This window comes from Schistocerca cancellata, chromosome 5 (assembly GCF_023864275.1).
Source record: "Schistocerca cancellata isolate TAMUIC-IGC-003103 chromosome 5, iqSchCanc2.1, whole genome shotgun sequence".
NCBI classification, from domain to species: Eukaryota; Metazoa; Arthropoda; class Insecta; order Orthoptera; family Acrididae; genus Schistocerca; species Schistocerca cancellata.
Genome location: NC_064630.1, coordinates 229738768 through 229753304, shown reverse-complemented (window position 1 = coordinate 229753304; position 14537 = coordinate 229738768). Strand labels below are relative to the sequence as shown.

The window sequence follows — 14537 nt, the reverse complement described above, 5'->3', positions numbered from 1 at the left end:
AGGGGAATGACAAGTTGTAATTCAAGGTACCCCCTGCCAAGCACCATTTAGTGGCTTGCAGAGTATGCATGCAGAGAGATAAGTAGATTTAACAAGACTTTTAATGAATAGTAACTGCTCAGAGGTAAGACTCAATCACAGCCTCCAGACCCAGACAAGTTTCACAATCAAATGATTGTTCAAAAGATTCAGGTAAAGGAAAAAGTGCCTTACTCAGTGGCTCGCAAGTTACTGGCTAGTCGCAAACCCTGTGTTCTCCTGTCTGGAACTTGTCGTTCAGATCTTGTTACCCCTCGCTCCATGAAGGTCATGGCTACTTAGACATGAGACTTCAAATTTGGTTCTGAGATTGTGAAGTCACCCAGTGTTAAGGTAGCATCGCAGTCTCCCTGTCCCGCTGTGCAACAAACTATCAAACTCTCGCCTAAAGGAGCAAAGTTGCCCACTACACAACCAGCTGGCAGGAAAAGGCAGGAGTAGTACTCACAAGAAGATTTCCTCTGTCCCTCCAGCCAACCACAACCCAAGTCTTCCTCTAACCAGAAGGGCTTGAAGAAGTCCACTAAGGACAAACGGTGTTCTCCTTCATCAACTCAAAAATCCTGCTCAACGGTGTCACCACATGGTCACTTAGCCCGGCTGGCCTCTGTCTAGTCCGTGTGCACCACCAACCATTTTTCAGCATTGGCCTCCACACGCTGATGTTTCTGTGGACCCCATGGAGCAGGATCCACCTGCTTCTGTGCCCTGTAGTAGTGACTCTACACCAGCTGTCCCTCGGCGGCTACCGAGTTGACACCCCTACATCTCTTCCTCCTCTTGACTGTCCTCCAATGGAACGTTCACGGCCTTCGGTCCCACAAAGAGGATTTACAGCTGTTTCTAGCATTGCAGCATCCCCTTGTACTCTGCCTTCAGGAAACGAAATTGCAGCCTCAACGCATCTCGTGTGCTCTCTGTCTGTTGACTCCTACCCCATCCACATGCTTGCTCAAGTGGCAGATTACTAAGGGTGACTGGCAGCTTTACTCCTCCCTGGCAACCTTTACAGACCAAGTTTTCCTCAGTTGTGACGACGTGGTGGACTAACCCACCATTATCCTTACTGCTGCAGAACGTTCCATTCCTCGCACTTCCTCTTTACCACGTCGTGTCCCAGTCCGTTTTACACCAGCCCAGTTGAGAGTCTGTTTGCTGAAGCTGCTGAAAGGTATGCATGCTGTTTGTCTGCCATGCGTGGACTGAGGCACGCCGCGACACAATTTGCTCACGGAGATGTGCTCTCCACGTTTTTAACCGCCACCCTACGCTGGAAAACTGCATTCATTGTAAACAGATGTGTGCAAAGTGTCGTCAGGTTCTTCGGGATAGCAAAAGAGCTAGTTGGATTTTGTTCACTAGTTCTTTTAACAGTTTCATGCCTTCCTATGTCGTGTGGGCCAACCTCAGACGGCTCTCTGCCACGAAGATCAATTCACCAGGTTTCTGGCCTGACAGTAGGTGCCGATATCATTGTGGAACCTGTTGCTATCTCAAACACCTTGCGCCACCATTTTGCGGAAGTTTAGAGCTCTTCCCACTATCACCCTGCCTTCATCCATCAGCAGCAAGTGGAGGCGGCTCGGGTGATACCTTTCTCTTCTCTAAACCGTTAGTGCTACAATGCTGCCTTCACTATGAGGGAGCTAGATAATGCTCTCAGTTCATCCCAGTCCGTCCCAGGGCCAGATGCTATCCACATTCATATGTTGCAGCACCTCTCTCTTGCGGGCAAGCACTTTCTGCTTAACACATACAGCTGCATCTGGGCTGAGGACACATTTCCCGGATGCTGGCGTGAAGCCACCGTCGTACCCATACCTAAAGTCCGGTAAGGACAAAAAACTTCCTTCTAGTTACTGCCCCATCTATCTTACCAGCTGTGTTTGCAAGGTGGTGGAACATATGATTCATGCCCAGCTGGTGTGGTGGCTCGAGTCTCGCCATTTACTCACAAATGCACAGTGTGGATTTCAAGTGCAGTGTTCTGCAGTTGACCATCTCATTACTTTGTCCACCCATGTCATGAATGGTTTTCTGTGGAAATCCCAGACTGGCTGTATTTTCCGATTTGGAGAAGCCCTATGACACCTGCTGGAGAACTGGTATCCTCCGTACTCTTTACATATGGAGCTTCCATGGGTGCCTGCCCTTTTTTGTACGGGCATTTTTACAAGACCGAGTTTTCAAGGTGTGTGTGGGGGGGGGGGGGGGGGGTTCTGCCTTGTCAGACACCTTTATTCAGGAAAATGGTGTGCCTCAGGGTTCCGTCCTGAGTGTCATCCTCTTTGCTATCACCAGTAACCCTATAACGGCCTGTTTCTTGCCAGGTGTCTCCGGCTCCCTTTTCGTTGATGATTTTTCCATATATTGCAGTTCTCCACAGACCAGTCTCACTGAGCGACGTCTTCAGAGCTGTCTTGATCGTCTTCATTCCTGGAGCATTGTCAATGGCTTTTGCTTTTCCACTGACAAAACTGTCTGTATAAATTTCTGTCAGTGCAAATGGTTTCTCCCACCATCTCTACATCTTGGGCCTTTTGCCTTTCCATTCGCTGACACTACGAAATTCCGGGGCTCCAGCTCGATAGGAAGCTCTCTTGGTCATCCCATGTCTCTTACTTGGCAGCCTGCTGTACGTGGTCCCTCAGTGTCCTGCGTATCCTCAATAGTACTTCTTGGGGTGCCGATCGAACCACACTCCTCCATTTGTACCGGTCCCTTGTCCGTTTGAAATGCGACTATGGGTGCTTTGTTGATGAATCCATTTTACGCCGTCCCAACACTATCCACCATCATGTCATCCGTTTGGCCACGGGTGTCTTTTACAGCAGCCCAGTTGAGAGTCTGTATGCTGAAGCTGCTGAAAGGTATGCATGCTGTTGGTCTGCCATGCGTGGCTATCCTTCCTATGCCTCCTTCTTTGATGATTCCTTAGATTGTCAGTATTGGGCTCGTCCCTCTTCTCTATTACCTCTTGGAGTCCGCTTTCGCCACTTGCTGTGGCGGCTTAACTTCACGCTACCTGCAACTTTCCCAGTGGGTGTGAACACTTCACCACCTTGGATTCGCGAAGCGGCCCATGTTAACCTTGATATTCATTCACTTCCTAAAGACACTACTCCAGCCTCGGTCTATCGCCTTCAGTTTCACAACCTTTGCATGGAACTTACTGCTAGTACTTTTGTATACACTGAAGGCTCTCGGACTGACCGTGGGGTCAGGTGTGCCTTCATCATTGGCACCCATGTCTTTAGATATCAGTTTCCGGCACATTCTTCAGTATTTACAGCCAAACTTTTTGCTTTGTATCAGGCCAGTGACACAGCCTCTGCTCAGACTCACTCAGCACCCTCCAAAGTATCTGTGTGCTGTACACTGCTCATCCCTTAGTGCATTGGGTCCAGGAAAACTGTCACTTGCTCACTCTTGGTGGAGCCAGTATCATGTTTCTGTGGGTCCCTGGTCATGACACTGCTGCCAAGGTTGCAGTCCTCATGCCTCAGCCTGTGAGTGCCTGTATTCCCTCTGTCAGGAGGTGTTGTCCCTTTGATATCGCCAATGGTCCTCCCTCCACAGGACTAAGCCAGGAGTAGATTATTTTAACTCGGCTGTGTAATGGGCACTGCCTTTTTAGCCATCGTCATTTGCTCAGTGGCGCTGCCCCACCACTTTGTATGCATTGCATCCAAATGAAGCACAGGCTGTCGCCTGTGTTATACTTTTTATGCGCCGAAGCAATATGGCGAAGGCCATTTAATTTTAAGTTTTGGATCTCCATTTTTGTATGGTGTTTTTTAGCCCTTTTCCCATATGTCTTGTTTAGCTGTCTCCTATACTGTCCATTGCGATTGACATATAGTAGTTTCCCTCATCTGTGTTTGTGTTGTATAGTTTTGACTTGGGTGCATACAACCTCAGTTGTTTTTTGTGTTCAAAAGCAAAACAAAACAAACAGTGACGAGGCAGTATCATCAGCCCTAAGTTCCATTGACTGCTTTGGACCAGTCAGTCTGTAGCGGTTCCCCTACTTTGTTTCTTCGTTTGTTGTTTGCTGTCCTCATTGTCGACTTACTGCATTGCTACACTGGCTGAAAAATGGGGTTTGTAATTTGGACACTGATTACAGTAAATAATGTAGCCAACAGATGCACAGTTGTGTTTCACAGATGTTTACTTTCACTTTTCACAACGTCCCATATAAACACTTGTTTTGTAAATAAAACTACCTTTTCCCGCTGTTAGTTACACAATGATGATGATAATAATAATAATAATAATAATAATAATAATAATAATAATGGTGTGTGATGAGGGCCTCCTGTCTGGTAGACCGCTCGCCTGGTGCAAGTCTTTCGATTTGACGCCACTTCGGCGACTTGCGCGTCGATGGGGATGAAATGATGATTAGGACAACACAACACCCAGTCCCTGAGCGGAGAAAATCTCCGACCCAGCTGGGAATCAAACCCGGGCCCTTAGGATTGGCGATAAGAAAATTAAATATAATACCAAATTAATTATTTATTTTTCTCTGTGAGGCTTGATGCTCCAGTGTAGCTGCCTATGTGCAGTGGCAGCTTCTACAACTGAAATAATTGTTTTTAATAAAACTGTACTTCAGGCCCACAAAAAGAAATGAAAAAAGTATTGCAAGACACCATTCTGCATTTATCTAGATTATTGTCTTTAATACTTTTTGCAATTAAAGGATTATTAAAATAGTTTGTCATTTTAAACACTAGTGGCGTCGATGCAACAATGGACTTCCACAAAATGACCAGGGCAACATTTAGTTATTACATAAATGATAATTATGGGTCAGAGAAGGTACTTTTTGCTACTACCAAAAGAACACATATTACCAAGCTATGTGCATATTTATTTAACAAAAATGATAAAGGCACTACATATGATTGAAATAATTATTTACTGACCATGATCTATATGCGACCGTCAGATAGGACATCCGAACCAACCAGATGCAGAAGACAAAGGAGAAGACAAAAGCGTGAAACAACTAAATCTCTTTCTTATACACTACGATACAAAGATAATAGTAATTACCATTCTATGGGCACGTATAGTGGTTCCATTGTAGTTACATATCGATAAGTTGATTTACATTACTTTTTTTAAGAAGCGATGCTGTAACTGCCATTGCTTTAACACATGGTCTATTGGTGTATCACTGCTGCTGCTGTTAAGTTGATGCATTGTTGTCGTTCTAACCAACACAGGTTCCTCGTCTGAAACTCGGTCATGGGGTGACTGTCTCATGACCGAAAATCGGGTCCTTATATGTCATCACAATAATAGGTACTGAAACTACACATTCTACAAAGTTAAATTTACAGAAATTACAATTAAAACATAACTCATTAAATTAACTGAATACATCAAAAAATTCCATCTTTTTAACAGTTTCTTCTACTACAAAAGTTAAGCCGAATTATTTGTTTAAATCTTGACATCAACAAATATAGTTAAGCAAACAATACTTTTGACAAAAGTGTTAATTACTTCAGAATTAATTAAGGGCTGGCTTTGCTAACATGTTTTTGAATAGAACCCAATAGACCCTTTAAGATTACTAGTATTTAGTCTTCCAAATGTTTATAATTAGTACAGAATTGATATTTGTGTATAAGTCAACAATAGAATTTAAATTACAAAACAATTACTGATTTCAACCCATAACAAAAGATACTACCAAGGAATAGTCGAAATAAATTAGAAAATCAATTACATACCTAAAACTAAGCACAAAATTAGATCTGGTGTCATATTCTTTAAAACTTAAGGCCAACCTTTCTCTTTTATGGAAATGCAGATAATATTCACATATGTTAATGCTAATTAGGTAAAATTGAAAAAATGAATTTTAAGGAGGCAGATGGCAAAACAAGAGGGGAAGTATAAATATCCTAGCCTGCTTAGTCACAAGTCTGATGAACGTTGCTTGAAAGAATAGTGTACTGTGATTTTGTGGGAACTTTGAATCACAAGGCCTTTTATACTGATAGCAATGTTGCTTCCAGGAACGGCAGTTCATACGTGGTCTCCCTGGTCCAGTTTAAAATAACCATCTGACAACCTTTTGCCAAGCACAAACACCATATCACTGTTTTTCATGATTCGCGTGAAGCATACAATACTGCCTGGCATCACCATGGTTCACAACAAGGGTTTCAGAGTTCCTTTACTACTTTTTAACCTCTTGGTCAACTTGAATGTTTTGGGTTGGTTGGTGTAGCTGCTGTCACCCATGGAAGTATGAGGACAATTTTTGTCATGGCTCATCCATTTATCCATGTGGCTAGTGATTTCTTCTTCGTACTATTAATACTTTGACATGTGCCGCAATTGTTTCTTTATTCATCTTTTCTGATTGTTTGTTTATTCTGTGAAACTGCAGATGTACTTTATAGGTTTCCTACTTCCAAATAAATGAAGTGAAAGTGGACTGCCAATAGAACATTGCTATAAACTCTGAACAGTTCTTCTACATGTTGGGAACATGTCCTATACACCAACTTCACTCCTGTTACAGTACAAAAATTGGCATGAGCAGGCTAGAACCTGGTATCCTTGTGACAACGAACTAACACCCTACTGGCTCTACGTGATGATGGCTCACAGCTATGCTTTTCCTGTGCTCTGTTGGTAAACTTACTGTTTACGCACATTCTACTGGACGACAGCACATAGCACAAACTATCGAAGCTTTGGTTGATAGTCAGTCGATATACAATGTTCGGTGTTGATCTGACTGACTGACATCCATAGGTCCATAAGTCATTGTAAGGTGATTGGAGTATGTACATGGATAGGACAACCTAAAGGGATAAGTTATACAGAAAACTGGCTGATCTAAGATGGCGACAGCAGTGGCAGGGGACCATTGGTTAGGAATGATGTTAAAAAGGTATGTGTCATAAAGTGTGGTAAAGTTTCTGTTGAGAACAAACAAGGTAAGAAGTGAAAGTAAAAGACCGAATGGTATATGTATTGCAACAAATAGATGCTAAAGTGAGAAAGAATTGGTAACAAACAACTGTATAAATGGTGGCTATTACTATGAAAACAAGGCTCAGACACCAGGCAGCATTGAGCATTAAAACAATTGATGTGTATAATTCTATGTAATCATAGAGATACAAAGCGAAGAGACTTGGCAACCATGAGTGCGAGAAATGTGTGTCTATTAGTGTTTAATCTTAAGTATGTAATCAGTGTTGGTATTTCTTGTGTAATGAAATGGACTGAGCAGCCATGAGTGCCAGAGCAGACTAGAAAATCACTAAGGTACTTAAATTTAAAGAAAAAAAAGAAGAAAGAGAAAAAGGGAGATACTGTTAAAGGTAGAATGTTTCTATCAAAATATTTGAAGGACTGAGGTCAAAAAAATTTAGTTTTATAGCCATTTTTAGGTAGGAGCTTGTAAAGAGTAGTGGGAGCATTCAAATCCTTTCAAGATTCCTACAAATAGAACTATGACAATATCATAGCTAAGCAGTCACAGCAAGTAGAATGAGTCAAGGCCACAACAAATCATTGTCAGCACTTGGTGGTGCTAGGACACCACTGCATGGCCTGTTAAGAGGTTTGTGAACACAGCCCACACCTGAGAGAGTTAGAGGGGGGGGGGGGGGAGAGAGAGAGAGAGAGAGAGAGAGAGAGAGAGAGAGCGCTTATGGACTGGCACTGATGTCTGCAATGAGGTGATGTCACCACACCATTTGTTCGAGCAAAACAACCCTTTCCTATCCCATATTTTTTGGAGGCTCTCGCTACCAAAGTGTCCCATCCCAACTGCTTCTTTTGACACCAACATTGCCACAGATAAGAGAATTGGTGTTCTGAGGCTGTGTGCTCAGATAGTTGTAAAAAGAGAGATTGAGTGTTTCATGAGTAAAGTAGTAAGTAGTAAGGGTGAGATAAGGCAGCAATCTGCTATCTCAGTGACCGCACTTACTCATGACTGCTTAAGTTACATAGTTAAGTAGAGTACAAGAAAGAATGATCATGGAAATTATCATGGTGTTCTGTATCAAAAATGAGATTGTTGGGCACAAACCACCTTGTTATCCAATGTTTGTGTCAGCAGATAATTTAATTGTAATGGAGCACTGGCATCCAAATTAGCTGGGTCACATGCTAGCCAAGTAAAACTGTTATAGCGTGGAAGGCAGATGAAGGTCTACTGAGATGTGTCACACACAGGGTGAGGCTAGAGTGAGGCAGAGGAAGGGTTCTGAAGTCTTGGCAGAAGGAAACAACTGGAAAATCTAAGATTAAGACACAGTTTGTGAGGACAGACCCCCCCCCCCCCCCCCCTCTCCATCAACAAGCAGTTGGACTCATCTCAGACCCTGAAGGCAGGGATAGGAGAAGTAGTCCACCATCCAGAAATATATATTTTTTTGAAACTGGTAAAATTATTTCAAGAAGTGTTAGGCAAGAATTTCTACTGGACAAAACCAGGGTAGGACAAGATATTATCAGTATTACAAAAAGTGTAAATATTAGAAAAGTGACTTGTCTGATGCCACAGTTGTTGAAATTATAAATAGGAGGTCCAAGACCATTGTGCAGATCAAAATGCTTTGAGCTTTGGCTGAGATAGGGCTTTTCTGGTGGCCACCTTAGTGGTGCAATAAGCTTTGTAGTTGGTGATTTTATGTTGACAAGAGTTGAAGATGACCAGTCCCATAGACTGTGACTTCAATTGATGTTACGAAGGTACAACTTTGTGACAAAACTTAGACGTAGACATTTTTAGCTTAAATGAACAAAGCTTATATCATGTTGTTATATCATCTCTTACCTTGTTGTCAGTAAGTTGGCCAATGCTTATAATCTGGTTGTGAATAGTAACTGTGGGTCCGTTTTATCATGTTAGTAAATATTGTACTTCCTTTTGCCAATCAGATTCAGAACTGTCCTGGCATTTTGTTTTCCTAGACCCATGAGACAGTGGCAGTATTACTGTAATCAGTTCCATTTCTTTCTTCTCCATCACAGTGTGTGGTGAGTAAAGCTTTGCATTTTTCTTATTACTAAGGTACACCAAACGAATTCTAGGACATAGCAGCCCAGAAATATAGTATGTCTTTACCCGAGTAGTGTGCTATCTATTTCATGGTGTATGAATCTCTTCCGGAGTTGCATTTTGTTCATGCAAAGATTCAGTAGGCCACACCAGTGCAAGCATGACATAAGAACAACTGCAGAGCAGTTCAGGTTTAACAGGTAGAGGACATGCAGATAGTCTTAAAGTACACAGAACAAAAAGGTGGGTCTGCATTATCACTTGATCAAACTTTCCTGTTATTTCTGCAGTTGAAGGATGTTATTTCTTAGTATATGTTGCATGAGCATTTTTGTGCATCCTTGTTCTATCTATTTAAACCAATGTACTAATTATTTCTGTGTGGTGTTCCTACCTTTTTAGATGACTAGTTTGTTTGAGAACTATAAATAAGGGTATTAATTTACTCACCTTTTATTTCTTTATGACCATCAATCTGAGAAAGCTGGGGCTTAGATTCCAAATTCTGCACCAGTTGCTGGAAGTTTCTAGTTTACCATAACATTAATATGGTGGATGTATCTGGTTTCAGATACAATAACCCTTCCGATTAACATCCCTTTAAAAAGACCACCACAGTACTCTCTCAATGCAAATGTCAGATTGACAGCTCGAGATATAACAACACAATGATAACCTCTATTCAACAGATGAGTCTTCCTCTCTTGTTTTTGATGAGATCGGCCTCATTGACATCACATGCCCTTTATTCGGTGACACGCTCTGCTTCTCCAAGCCAGGATGCAAAACCAAGGAATAATGAATTTGCCAGCCGGTACAACAACTCGTTAATGGCATCCATCTGCAAGATGGGACAATGATAGCAGTTTACAAGCACAAACAATGAGAACACTTCCAAACACTTTGAGAGTCTAAACTAATAAAATTTCTATCAATTGTGGCATTCATCATTTGTTGGTTAGGTAGATATTGTGTAAAACATCACCTTACCAAAGTGAGACATTACGCTGCATCTCGCCACTCTTAGCTGAATAATGTGTCACTACAGCTCCTGTACATAAATAAGTAACATTTGGCTATGATGACATTTATTTATGGAAATCCAAATAAGCCAGAATAGATAATTTGTATTATGTATATGGCATTACATTGCATTGCCTAATGTTATTAAAGTCCTCCTGAAACTTATCATCCCATAACCAAGGCCCATTTTTTCGTAGCAAGTTGAGTAATGCATCACTGTTCATCACTTCCTGTGGTACAAATTTACGAAAAAAGGGTGCTAGCCGAAAATAAGCTTAAAGTTTTTTTTAATTCCTTGGTGCTGTACAATTGCGTATAGCATAAAGTTTTTTTTGGATCAAGTAATATACCTTTTTCTGACACATGTCCTAAAAATTTGACTTGCTCCTTACCAAAACTAGACTTTTAAAATTGGCTGTTACTCCATAATCTACAAATCATTGAAGTACCTGTTGAATCAGCCTGATATGTTCTAAGCAAGTGGGTGTGGCCATTAGCATGTCGTCTATATACACAGTGACTTTGCTAAGCAATTCTTTTCCTAAGACCTTGTCCAGTGCAGATATAAACATGCCTGCGCTAATGTTCAGTCCAAAAGGTAGAACACGGAATTCGTAACTTCTGCCACCACAAACAAATACTGTATATTTTCGTCTTTCTTCATGGAGCTTTATTTGCTAGTAGGACGCCTTGAGGTAGAGTGTACTGAAGTATTTGGTATCGTAAAACTTTAAAAGCTGTTCGTCCAAAGTTGTCTGGTCTGTCTTATGCGTACTGGTCCTAAAATCTTTGCCATCAAGAACTAATCTTAGATATCCGTCTGGTTTACTTACTGATAATATAGGACTAGAATAGGGTGAAAATGAAGGAAGGTTGTATAATTCCTCTTTTAGTCATATGATTGATCTCTTCCCTTACTGCATCTCGTTTTGTCCATGAAATAGGATATGACATTACACAAAATGTTTCTCAGGTTACCTTCCATTCGGAAAGTGGTTGCACTGAGTGACTGTTATATGATTTATAAATTATAGAGAGCAGCAATCAGTTGTCCTTTTTTTTTTTTTTTTTTTTTTGCAGGTTTTATTACACAAATCCGGATTTTGGATAGTGCCTAGTCATTATCAATGCACTATTTTCTAATCTCGATGCATGTAAGTTCCATGTTGTTCGGGCATCAATCACAGAACTGTGAGTGACATCCAAACAACAGGGAACTTACATGCATCGATACTAGAAAATAGTGCATTGATAATAACTAGGCACTAGCTGATATCTGGATTTTCATAAAAAAACCTGCAAAAAAGAATGACTGATTGCTGTGTTCTATAATTTATAAAACAGAATGTTTCATTATCAATGTGTGCTTCTTGTTCAGAGTCAAATTTGTTTGTGAAACATACAGTTCGAAAGGAAGACTGTACTATTACATTTGACTCTGGTTTGTTTTTGTTACTTTTATCAAGTGTTTGACTAAATCAATAGAAAAAAATCTGATCCTTTACATAAAAGTGGCATTTACCTTTACCTGTGTCAGTCTGTGTTTTGTATGTTCTAAATGTGTCCATGGCAATAAGACAGTTAACTATAAACTTGCCAATTATAAGAAAATTGCACTTTACAGTAAAATGTGCAATTTGTAATGGAATAAGTGCCTGATGTTTTACCAGTTTAATCTTACTGCCTGTAGCAGTTTGCACCTAGCAATTTTGGACAGGAAATGTTGGAAATTTGCCTCTCTTCTTAAGTTAACAGAAAAATGCATTTGACATTAGGTTGGTAGTTGAACCTGTATCTAAAATTAACTGTGTGTCAATGTTAAATATTTTCACCTTATTGATTGCTTGTACTTGTTCATCCTGGATATTATTCATTGTATCTAACTCATGCTGATGCAGATCATCCTTGATGTCACCTTGTTCGTCAAATCTTATGAAACATGTTTGTAGTTTCACTGTGCCCCTACACCCTGAGAGGTCAATAGTATGGGGTTTAACTATGACCTTTGGGTTTTCCGTCTGCGTAGATTAGATTAGATTAGATTAGATTTACTTTCATTCCAATTGATCTGTAGTGAGAAGGTCCTCCAGGATGTAGAACATGTCAGAAAAACAACAATACACGACAAATATTTACAACGGAAACAAATAAGCTAATGAACCATTCCACAGGTCCCAAGTGGAATGATCGTCATTTTTTAATGAACAATATATGAAAGTCATCTTATAAATACTAATGCACTGAATTTAAAATAAAAAGTTTTTTAATTTATTTATAAGGTAATAAACGTGTAATATAACTACTATAATACTTATTTACAATGAACACATTACTGCACTGAAATGGTGCAGAAGTTAGATTGTACACACACACACACACACACACACACACACAAAATTTACAATGAACACATTATTGCACTGAAATTGTGCAGAAGTTATACTGTACATATATATTATGTACACAAATCAGTTGGTTTTACTGAGAAATTCATTAATGGAGTAGGAGTAGTTGGCCACCAATAAATCCTTTAGGCTTCTCTTAAACTGAATTTCATTGGTTGTTAAACTTTTTATGGCTGCTGGCAAGTTATTGAAAATGTGTGTTACTGAATAATGCACACCTTTTTGTGCAAGACTAAGTGACTTTAAATCCTTGTGAAGATTATTCTTATTTCTAGTATTGATTCCATGAATTGAGCTGTTGGTTTGAAAAAGTGATATATTTTTAATGACAAATTTCATTAAGGTATAAATATATTGGGAAGCAGTAGTTAGTATCCCTAGTTCCCTAAACAGGCTTCTGCAGGATGTTCTTGAGTTCACACCACATATAACTCTTACTGCATGTTTTTGTGCCCGGAAAACTTTAGCTTGGTTTGATGAATTACCCCAAAAAATAATCCCATATGACATTATGAAGTGAAAGTAAGCATAGTATGCCAGCTTTTTCATTTTTATATCCCCTATGTCTGACAAAATTCGCATTGCAAATAGAGATTTGTTAAGTCGCTTCACTGGTTGTGTGGTGTGCTCCTCCCAGTTGAATTTAGTATCAAGCTGTAATCCCAAGAATTCAACACTGTCCACTTCTTCTATCTGCTTGTCATTGTATGTTAGTCATATACTTGTGGGACACCCCTTACAAGTTCTGAACTGCATGTAGTGTGTTTTTTCAAAGTTTAGTGACAAAGAATTGGCTACGAACAAGTGATTAATGTCCACAAATATTTTATTAGCTGATCTTTCTAAGACTACACTTGATTTGCTATTTATTGCAATGTTTGTATCATCAGCAAACAAAAAGAACTTGGCATCTGGTAATGTTACTGATGAAAGGTCATTTATATACACAAGAAAAAGTAAGGGCCACAAAATGGAACCTTGTGGGACCCCACATGTAATTAGTTCCCAGTTGGATGATGCCTGATAGCTTGATACATGTCTCTTTCCTGCCAGAGATGCAAGATTTGGACCATTTTGCAGCATTTCCTGTTACACTATAATATTCTAATTTATTTAAAAGGATATTGTGATTTACACAGTCAAAGGCCTTTGACAGATCACAAAATATACCAGTTGCCTGCAATTTTTTGTCAAATGAATTGAGCACATTTTCACTGTAATTGTAGATAGCCTTCCCAACATCAGAACCCTTTAGGAATCCAACCTGTGACTTTGACAGTATGTTATCTGAGATAAGATGGTTATAAAGCCGATTGTACATTACTTTTGCTAAAATTTTTGAGAATGCTGGCAACAGTGAAATTGGACGGAAATTTGATGCTATTTCATTATTTCCCATCGTAAACAGTGGCTTAACTTCAGCATATTTCAGGAAATATTCCACTGATAACTGACTGGCTACACAGATAGCTTAATATGTTACTTAGCTCAGAATCACATTCTTTAATCAACTTTGTTGATGTTTCACCATACCCACTAGATGCTTTTGATTTTAAAGATTTTATGATGGACATTATTTCTGCTGGGGTAGTGAGGGTCAAATTCATATTATGGAAGTTACTTGAAATGTCTGATCTGAGTGACTTAATCCATTACTTGGAGTAATTTCAGTTGGTTACACGGTGTAGGTACTTCGCCAGTTTGTGTCGTTGGCTGCTCATGACATTCCTTCACAAGTGCTCATGTTGTTGTTAATAAAAGCTGCTGTGCCGTTATTTTGCCACCCAAAGGTTGCCTGCAGTACAGCTTACGGCATGGTTAACACATCACTTTATCGAGATGGTATGTTACGCGTCACATGGCTAGTCAGATGTTTGAGGAGTACAGTTCCTAATTCTATGCATGAATAATATTTAATAATCAATGGAGAGGTGAAAATGTAACACTGTGGCCTGACCTTTATCAAGAGTCTTAGCTGTTTTTCAGTTCAGTGCTCACTAATTTCTGTGTTTATT

The 14537-nt window shown here is 40.0% G+C and overlaps 1 protein-coding gene across 6 annotated transcripts in view; it reads left to right on the top strand.

The window, feature by feature from the left end:
* The window catches only part of LOC126187663 (uncharacterized), a 112763-nt gene that overhangs the window by 33590 nt on the left and 64636 nt on the right, over positions 1-14537 (top strand). The window lies entirely within an intron of this gene.